The 8,948-nt window shown below is 52.9% G+C and overlaps 1 protein-coding gene and 1 pseudogene across 5 annotated transcripts in view; one reads left to right on the top strand and one right to left on the bottom strand.

Moving 5' to 3' along the window:
- LOC105979009 overlaps positions 1-6,082 on the top strand; it is a 16,974-nt pseudogene extending 10,892 nt beyond the window's left edge.
- The window catches only part of MYO18A (myosin XVIIIA), a 96,590-nt gene that overhangs the window by 73,531 nt on the left and 14,111 nt on the right, over positions 1-8,948 (bottom strand). The window lies entirely within an intron of this gene.

Raw genomic sequence — 8,948 nt, 5'->3', positions numbered from 1 at the left:
AACGGAAAATACAGGGAATCCAGGACGATGATCCCTTCAGGACCAGTGGTGAAAGTGGCAATACCGGGAGGGTGGAGGGAAGGTAGGGTAAAAAGGGGGAACCGATTATAAGGATCTACATATAACCTCCTCTCTGGGGGACGGACAACAGAAAAGTGGGTGAAGGGAGACGTCAGACAGTGTAAGACATGACAAAATAATGTAATTTATAAATTATCCAGGGTTCATGAGGGAGGGGTTGAACGAGGAGGGAGGGGGGAAATGAGCTGAAACCAAGGGCTCAAGTAGAGAGAAAATATTTTGAGAATGATGAGGCCGATGAATGTACAAATGTACTTGACACAATAGATGGATGGATGCACAGTGATAAGAGTTGTATGAGCCCCCAATAAAATGATTTTTTTAATGCTCAGTGTGTAACACTGAAAAGACATCCTGCGTATCAGATACTTACATGACGATTCATCACAGTAGCAACATGACAGTGATGAAGTCGCAACGAAAATCATGCTATGGTCGGGGGTCCCCACCACATGAGGAACTGTCTGAAAGGGTCACGGCATGAGGAAGGTTGAGAACCACTGCTGCAAAGCATAGATCTACTAAAAGAAACCCCCCACCACGTGTGAATGGAAGCTCCAGGAGTCAGTAAGACATTACGGTCTTCCGCATTTGATCTTCAGACAGAAAGCCCAACTGAAGAAGCACGAGGAAAGGTAGCTCAGAGGGAAAGAGGATGCGGAGGCGGGAAATGCAGAGCGAGTGGAACTTACGCAACAGGAAAGCCAAGGGTGAAAAGGACCCATTTAGGAAACCGAAAGGAGACGCTGCCTCTCAAGAGGACTTATTGTTGACCCAATAAAATCCTGATAGCCCAGGGGCTGCTGTGAGCCTTCAGAGTGGACACAAGTAAGGCCGCTAGTCTGACGCCTGACTATCCGAGGTTAAAAATTAAATTATTAATGGCATCCAGCCCGTTGCCATAGAGCTGACCCCAGCCATGGCCGCCCCGTGTGTCTCAGAGGAGGACGAAGGAGCATCGAGTGTTCTTGGATGAAATTGCTCTGGACGCAGATTCCCCAGGCCTCGATCAGCAGCGCCACGGGTGAGGCGTGAACCTCCGACCTCTTGGTTTAGTAGCGGAGCGCTAGCCATTACCATCTGCGCCACCCAGGAACTCTTTATAATAGCATTGGCATTAAAATGCGCAGCACTTACCGTCTGTGCTTAAATGTCATCACACACTGGCGGGGGTGGGGGGTGCTGTTGCTTAAACTCACCGTGTGGGGTGCGGTGTTGCTGATGGTGGTCAGCTCTTGCCTGATATTCTATGCCAAAGCTGGTGCATGTCAGGCCAAAAGTGGGGCACGGTCAAAGTTCCTCCTGGAGAAACCGTAAGTGTGCCACAAAATCTACCAGCCGTAGTTTTGCACGCTATATAATCAGTGTGAAAGTGTCCTGTGTATATAATAAAGCATATTGTGCTGAATCATGCACAGCAGGTAGTCAAACACACAAATGCAGTTTGTATACTAGCATTTTGTTTTGTTTTTACAAAGCCATATAGTTGAATCGATATTAATGTGCAGAGGACTAACCACACCCACCCATGCTGCCCGCCCGCCTGCCCGTGGAGTGGATTCTGATTCAGTGATCCTATAGGGCAGCACCCAACTGCGCCCTCGTTTCTCCCTGCTGATTCCGATTCATGGGGACCCTCTGGGGGGTCCCCAGGGTCCATCTTTGACAGAGGCAGACTGCCTCATCTTTCTCCTGCAGAGAAAGTGGTTGGTGGGCTCGAACCATGGACCCTTTGACTAGCTGCCCAACACTGATCCAATGCTACCAGAACCTCCTTAAGCCATGACTGTACAACATAAACCAATGTTTCAAAGGACAACTGATTTGTATATTTGTCTAAATCGTCCTCCCTGGAGAGCTGAGACTTACTTCTTTCCTCCTTTATTTAGATCCCTGCCCACCCAGCACCCCGCACACAGTAGGTGTTCCATATACATCGGTTCTGTTTGGCTGATTGGAAAGAGACGTGGGTGAGGAGCAGGGTGGAGCAGAATGGGGGACGAGAGGCTATCCCCCCCTTCAGTTCCTCTGTTTGCCCATGTTGGGGGCGTGGGATACGTGAGAGAATTCTGGCTGTCTTCCGGCACCTGACCAGGGTTGGTGCTGAAGCTGGGCTGAAGCCAGACCTGATCTGAACCCACTTCAGGAGTTGGGGGCTCGGAGGGATGAAGGGAGCTACTCACTTATTCAGCCCACTGGCATGCGGTACCTAGAGGAGAATGCTCTTTCCTCTGGAGGCAGAGGTGGCTTCTTATTCATGAGTGTGTCTGCCAGCACTCAGGAGCCCAGGCCGTGCCATACGTAAAGCGCTCTGCGGCCAACCAAAAAGGTCGCCAATTTTAACCCGGCAGCCACGCCCCGGGAGACAGATGATGGCAGGCTCCTTTCCAGATTTCAGCCTGGGAATGCCGAAGGGGCAGTTCTACTCTGTCCTATAGGGTTGCTGTGAGTCAGAATCCACGTGATGGCAAATGGGTAGCTTTCGGTTTCCCTGGCAGTAGACCTTTGACAGGGATGCACTCTAGACCTGTGCTAAGGGAGCGAGTGAGACAAGATGACCGGGTGCACACTGCCCACCTCCAGACCAGCGAAGGAGAGAAGACCCACACTCTAACCACTAGCATCCGGGGGATCAGGGTCCTTCCTTGTGCCAGCAGAGGCATCCAAACCTAGACAAGTTCAGGGGACAAGCCCGTGTCCAGCTGGGAGGGAGAGGGGTGACTTTGGGCGATGGAGGACGGAGGGAGGTTGTGATGTGGAGAGGAGGAGGAAGAGACATCTAGAGTGAAGGAATCGTATCTTAAAGGCCAGAGCCGGGGCAGCGTGAGACGTGAGGTGTGGACAACGTCTGAATAAAGGCTGTCACCGCTCTTGTTCGTTGCCATATTGAGTTGGCGCCCACTTGTGGCAAATACAGGAAAACCATGGTTTTAGAACTACAATGGTAGGAGGCGGTCTTATCAAGAAGAGGCCTTCAGTGGGCCTCTTGTTTCCGCTCCCCACTACTCATTCTTCCACCTTCAAATTACAGCACCTGCCATGCGTGCAGGGAATGGCATGCCAACGACTAGGTCCAAACCTCGAGACACACTCACTGCTATGGAATGGAGTCGGTGCTGGCTCACAGAGGCCCTAGAGAGCAGGGCAGAACTGCCCCTGGGGGCCTCCCCGACTGTGACTTTTTATGGGAGCGGAAAGCCCCACCTTTTCCCCATAGGGCAGCTGGTGGTTTCAAACCCCTGACCTTGCAGTGAGCACCCCAACACATAACCTTTACACCACCGGGGCTCCAACAAGACTGGGTACAACCCTGTAAATAGGGTACATGGAACACCTGGTCAGTTTTGCCATCCCCCCAGGGGGTTTTATAAAGAAGCCACTTCAAAAGCAGGAACGGGGACTCTCAATGCCATCAAGAAAGGTGAGCCAGAGTGGAGCGCATCATTTGGACCCCAAGATCCCTGTGCATGGAACCTCCTCAATCTAGGCACCAGACAGTGGCACGAGGGGCAGGAGCCGCAGAATCAAGAGCTAGAGCCTGAGACAGAGTGTGTGGGGGGGGGGGCACAGCCAATGTGCAAGGACAGCTGGGTCCCTCCGACAGGAGGCTGACTTGTGGAGCCAGAGACTTAATTGAGGGAGCTAGGTTTGCGGACCGCCCAGGAAGCCAGGGCTGAGCACCTGCAGGCTGGGTCTTATGTCAGCATGGAGTGCCCTTGGGGCATTTATTGGCAGCCCTAGAAGAGCCTTGTGATGCTGCACAAGCAGGGGAGAGGCCAAGGGGCCGCATGGCTGAGAGATCAAGGACCAGAAGAGGTCACAGTCCCACACTCCCCCAACAGTGCCACCAGGGCTCCACTGCCCCTCATGCCCCTCACAAAACCCTAGGGAGTCAGTGCTGAGAAGGGGAGTTGTGGACTGGGGAGCTGACCCTTAGAGAGCTGAAATGATTCATCTCGAATCTCATAGATACTGATAAACGGGGACCAGATTTGGGCCCAGGCTCCTCTGCCTTCAGGGCCTGGCTTCTTCTACTCCATCACTGCCTGGAATACACAAGAGGCAGCTGCAGACTTCTGGAGAGGGAAGGGGCATGAGGAACCCTGAGCTTTCAGAAGGCGAAAAGGAATGCCACGGTGGTTCCAGCATTCAGCTGTTAACCTCAAGGTCAGCGGTTTAAACCCACCAGTGAAAATAAATAGAAAGAAACAAAAATTTAAAAAATAATAATAAACCCACCAGTAGCTCCGCAAGAGAAGAATACAGCCACTGGCTTCCACACTGATTATCGCTGTGGAAATCCTCTGAGGCAGTTCTATTCTGAACTGCAATACAGAGTCACTGTGAGTCAGGAGCCACTCAACAGCAAGGGTCTGGTATAGGTGGGAATGCAAATCGACCAGAAGGACGCCAGGAGGGGAGGAGGCTGGAAGCTGAAAGACCATAGAGAGTCCCCGAGGCAGCCTGGCTGAAAGACAAGGAGGACTCTCTCTGGCCGTGGATGCAGAGGAAAGGGCATCCAAGACAGAGCATCAGGCCGGGCTTGGTTGATGGGCGAGGGTGGAATAGAGGTACAGAATACATTGGGGTGGGGGGAGTTAGGGGAAAGAGACCTCTAAAGACCCCAAGAATTCAAGCTTAAGGGAATAAGCCAGGACAGTGTAAAATTATTATCCAAAACAGATATGGAAGTTGGTTTGGAGTGAAAAAGAGAAAAACACTAAAAGTGAGGTTCTGTTTAACATCTTTTAAAAAAGAATATTCCCTGAATCCGATTTCTTTCTCCCACTGTCTGTTAAAGCAAAACTCCTAAAAGAAAGTGGGGAGAGTCGATAAACACGATCTCTATAAATCAGAGGTTAGGAACCTATTTTCTGCCAAGGGCCATTTGGATTATGACATCAGTCGCAAGCCATGCTGGTCAAACGTTTAATTAACTCATCCCTAAAGTCGGGGCTACGAGTGCTTCCCTGGTGAGGCATGTGATGTTCCCTGGTAGTGATGTTCTTGCAGGCCTTATACAGCCCGAGGGGCAAATGTTCCCCATTCCTGTTATAAACAGATATTAATTGTATAGTGCTTATATTACTAATTCGCATTGGTTAAAACGTCATTACTAGAAAGCTTTGTTTAGGGGACTTGGGACTGGTGGTGTTTCAAGCATTCATTCTTCAAGGCTGGGGAGGGCATGGGGCACTCCTGCTTGCTGGGGTAGAAGGGCACCCCCCCCTCCACAATGGCAGGTGGACAGCTAAGACCCCCAATTCTGAGGTTCCCCAGTCATAGAGCCCTTATTTGAATCATCGGCTGTCTTCAGAGCAAGAAGGCTCGGCCTTTCTTGGGAAGAATGACCCTTTACACCTAACATATATATACGTATATATACATATATATATACATATTTCATACAATAAAGTGCTTTCTCTTTCTGTTAAGTGGCAGTGAGGGGAGACAGGATGACTTAATAAAAAGTGATCGGCACACTTTAAGACACCAATGTTTTCTTAATTTTTACCGGACGCTGACGATCAGTGGAAGCGATAGCGATGACCTCCGGACCGGCTGAAAGGTTGAGAAGGCATCTGGAGAGGCCACACGCTCACCTTTGATCACGCACCGCCCTCTAACCCCCGCAGGGATCAGAGTCGATGTGGGCGGAGTCCAGCGCAGGCCCGTGCTTCCGGGCCCCGCCCCGACCGGCGTGTGGGCGGGGCCAGGCCAGGCGTGTGCGCCGGAAGTCCCGGCAGGCGCCCGCCCTGCAGCGCCGCGGGAGCCCGGCAGAGGGCGGCCGCCCCCTTCTCGCCGGCTCGCGGGCGCCGCCGAGCCCGCGGCGGGCTCGCACCTCCGCGGGGCCCGCCTCTGGACCCCGCCCCCAGGAGGCGTCCCCGGGGAGCCGGAGGCCGGAGGGGCTGCCGCGGCGGCAAGATGGCCTCTGGTTTCGCTCGGCAGGGAGCCGGCCGAGGTGGTGGCGATGCGCGCGGCGGCGCCGGCTTTGTTTTGATGACAAGCCTGAAACGGCGTCCACCACGGCAGGCGCTTACTGATTGAAACGGAATGGTGGGGTGGTCAGAAGCCCCGAGTCTCCGTGATGGGGAGCGGTCCCGTGCAAACGATCCAGTAGGATCCGAGTTGGCCGCCAAGGCCAAGGGCTCGGGCACTCCTCCAGCCCCTGCCTGGCCTTGAACCCAAGCCGTGACATCAGGACCACCGGCGGGGGCTGGCTGCAAAGACCACCTGGCTGGCCGTTCCAGCAGGCCTGCTGCTCCCGTGAGGACGCCCGGGGGCTGCCGGGGATTTCCAAACCGCCTAGCTTTGTGGGCCGGGTTTCCGCAAGGCCCCAAGCCAAGGACCAGCCTTAAGGATTGTTCCCCTCAATCCTCACGGAGTCTCGGGTCACTCCAGAGCCCACTGCATGCGCTACGTATGCCATCCCCCCTCCCCACCCCGCCCCCTCTGGCAGACGGAGGGTAAGCATAATGAAGCATTGTTCTCTCTTTTCATATAAACAACTCGTCTCTGTTTCCACAAGTGCACAAAGGAGAGCTAGTTGAAGGGTCAGGCACCCAGATTTAAATAAAACACCAGTAAGGACCCCCAAGAGGGGTGGGAGTTGGACGCCTGTGGTGCTGACTCTCAACGTCAAAGGCCTGGGGGGGGGGGTCCTCCAGGCACTGGCCATTCAATAAATATTGGAGGACCTCTGGAGGCCCCCCGATTGAGCCAGTTTCTAGAACTTTAATGTAAAAATCAAGCACAAATCCCTGCCTCTAGTGCAGCAGTTCTCAACCTGTGGGTCACGACCCCTTTGGAGGGGTTGAACGACCCTTTCACAGGGGTCACCCGATACATAACAGCAGCAAAATGACAGTGATGAAGTAGCAACGAAAATAATGTGATGGTTGGGGAGGTCACCACCACATGAGGCACTGTATGAAAGGGTGGAGGCAGGAGGAAGGTTGAGAACCACTGCTCTGGAGAAGCCTGCTGAACTCTTTGAAGTACAAATCAAGCACCAACCCATCTCCTTAAGCAGGAAGGAAGAAGTGGCAGCCTCTCCTCTGCCTTTCCAACCAGCCCACCACCTCCGCATGAAGAGCCGGCCAAGTCCACCGGGGCATGTGAGCACCTGTGTCTTACAAAGCCGGGCAGAAGACACGCTTGGCGAGGTGGAGCTGCGCTGCCCCAGTTGTGGTGGCACGGGGCCAGGGACCTATTGGCCCTGCGGCATTGGGATTCCAGAGTTGGTGAAGTGTAGAAATTGCCAGAGAAGCCAAGCCTGCCTTCCTGAGAAGAAGGAAGAATGGCATCCTCCCCAGACTGACTGAGGGGCTGCAGCCACCATGTCTCTGTGGGAGCAGTCAAGAGCTGCGCTGTCAGAGATGGTAACCGCTGGCCACCCGTGCCTACAGAAATTGAGATCAAATTGAAAATGTAGACAATGGAGTTACTTCTGACTTCATCACTAACATAAAATAGCATCTAGAAATTGGTCGAGCTGGCCACATTTCAGACGCTCAACATCCACCAGCCTAAGGTGCAACCAACCCAAATCCTTTGCGGCCAAGTTGATACCCACTCACAGCAGTCCGATGGGGCAGAGGAGAATGGCCTCTCTACAGAAGCAGACCGCCACCTCTGTTTCCCTTCGAGGAGGTTGGTGGGTTCAAGCCATCAACCTTTGGGTCGGCAGCTGAACACTGAACCACTTACACCACCGGGCTCCTTCCTATGTGGCTGCTGTGGTCGGGTGCTGCTGAACCGGTCCCAGCTCATAGCGACCCCACGTTCCACAGTGAAACACTGCTGGGTCCCGAGCCGGCCTCACAGGCCCTGCTTTGGTGGAGGCCACTGTTAAGGCACTGTGCTGATCCGTCTCCTTGAGGGGCTTCCCCTTTTCTTCACTGCCCCTCTACCACCAAGCATGGGGTCCTTCTCCAGGGACTGGTCTCACTTGATAACATGTCAGCTTCTCCATCTTCCTCACTTCTAAAGAGTATCCTCCCCGCACTTCTTCCAAAGAGGATTTGTTCAGTGTTTTGGTCAGTCTGTGGTATGTTCTGTACTCTTCCCCAATAACAGAAGTCATCCATCCTTCATTCTTCCTTTGTCAGTGTGGGGCTTTTGCATGGGTTTGAGGTAACTAAAAGTCACGGCTTGAGCCAGGCGCAGCTTAGTCCTCAGAGTGACATCTGGGCTCTGTGATACGCTAAAGGGTTGTGTTTTGCCCCAGGCAATAATACATCATTTGATGTCTTGACTGCTGTTCCCAGGTGAAGTGTGATGCTCCACAACCTCGATAACTTCTTTGCTTGTCATAATGTTACTTGTTGGTCCTCTGGAAAGGCCTTTTATTTTCTTTATATTGAGGGGTAATCCCTCCGGAAGGCTGTAGTGTCTGATGGTCCTCAGGAAGGGCTTCAAGCCCTCCTTTCTTTCAGTAGGCCAGGTTGTGCCATCTACGTATCTATCGGCAGCTGTTAGCGATGCTGGGCTCTTCATCTGGTCCAGCTTCTCCTCTTCTTTGTTCAGCATACAGATTGACTAAGTATGCTGAAAAGAGACAGTCCTGACACCCACATTTCTTCTGGTTTTAAGCCGTGCACTGACCTCTGTTCTGTTCAGATGTCTGTGTACAGACAGGTTCTCCAGGAGCACAGGTAAGTGTTCCACATGTGGCTAGAGGCTGCCAGATTGGACAGCACAGATTCTAGAACAAGTCCATCTTTCCAGAATGTTCTACTGGACAGGTTTGGTCTGGAGGTTCCCCCTTTCGGTTTGTCCTGGTTACCCTTGACAAAGGCTCCTTCGGGTGATGCTCCTGAGGTTGCTGCTGCCTTCCCGTCTCCTCCTCTCCACCTCACAATCTG

Source organism: Echinops telfairi, unplaced genomic scaffold (assembly GCF_000313985.2).
Source record: "Echinops telfairi isolate 266 unplaced genomic scaffold, ASM31398v2 ScPeMD7_7458;HRSCAF=8496, whole genome shotgun sequence".
Lineage (NCBI taxonomy): Eukaryota > Metazoa > Chordata > Mammalia > Afrosoricida > Tenrecidae > Echinops > Echinops telfairi.
Note: the sequence above shows the minus strand (reverse complement) of the source record. Positions and strands in the feature narration are given on the sequence as shown.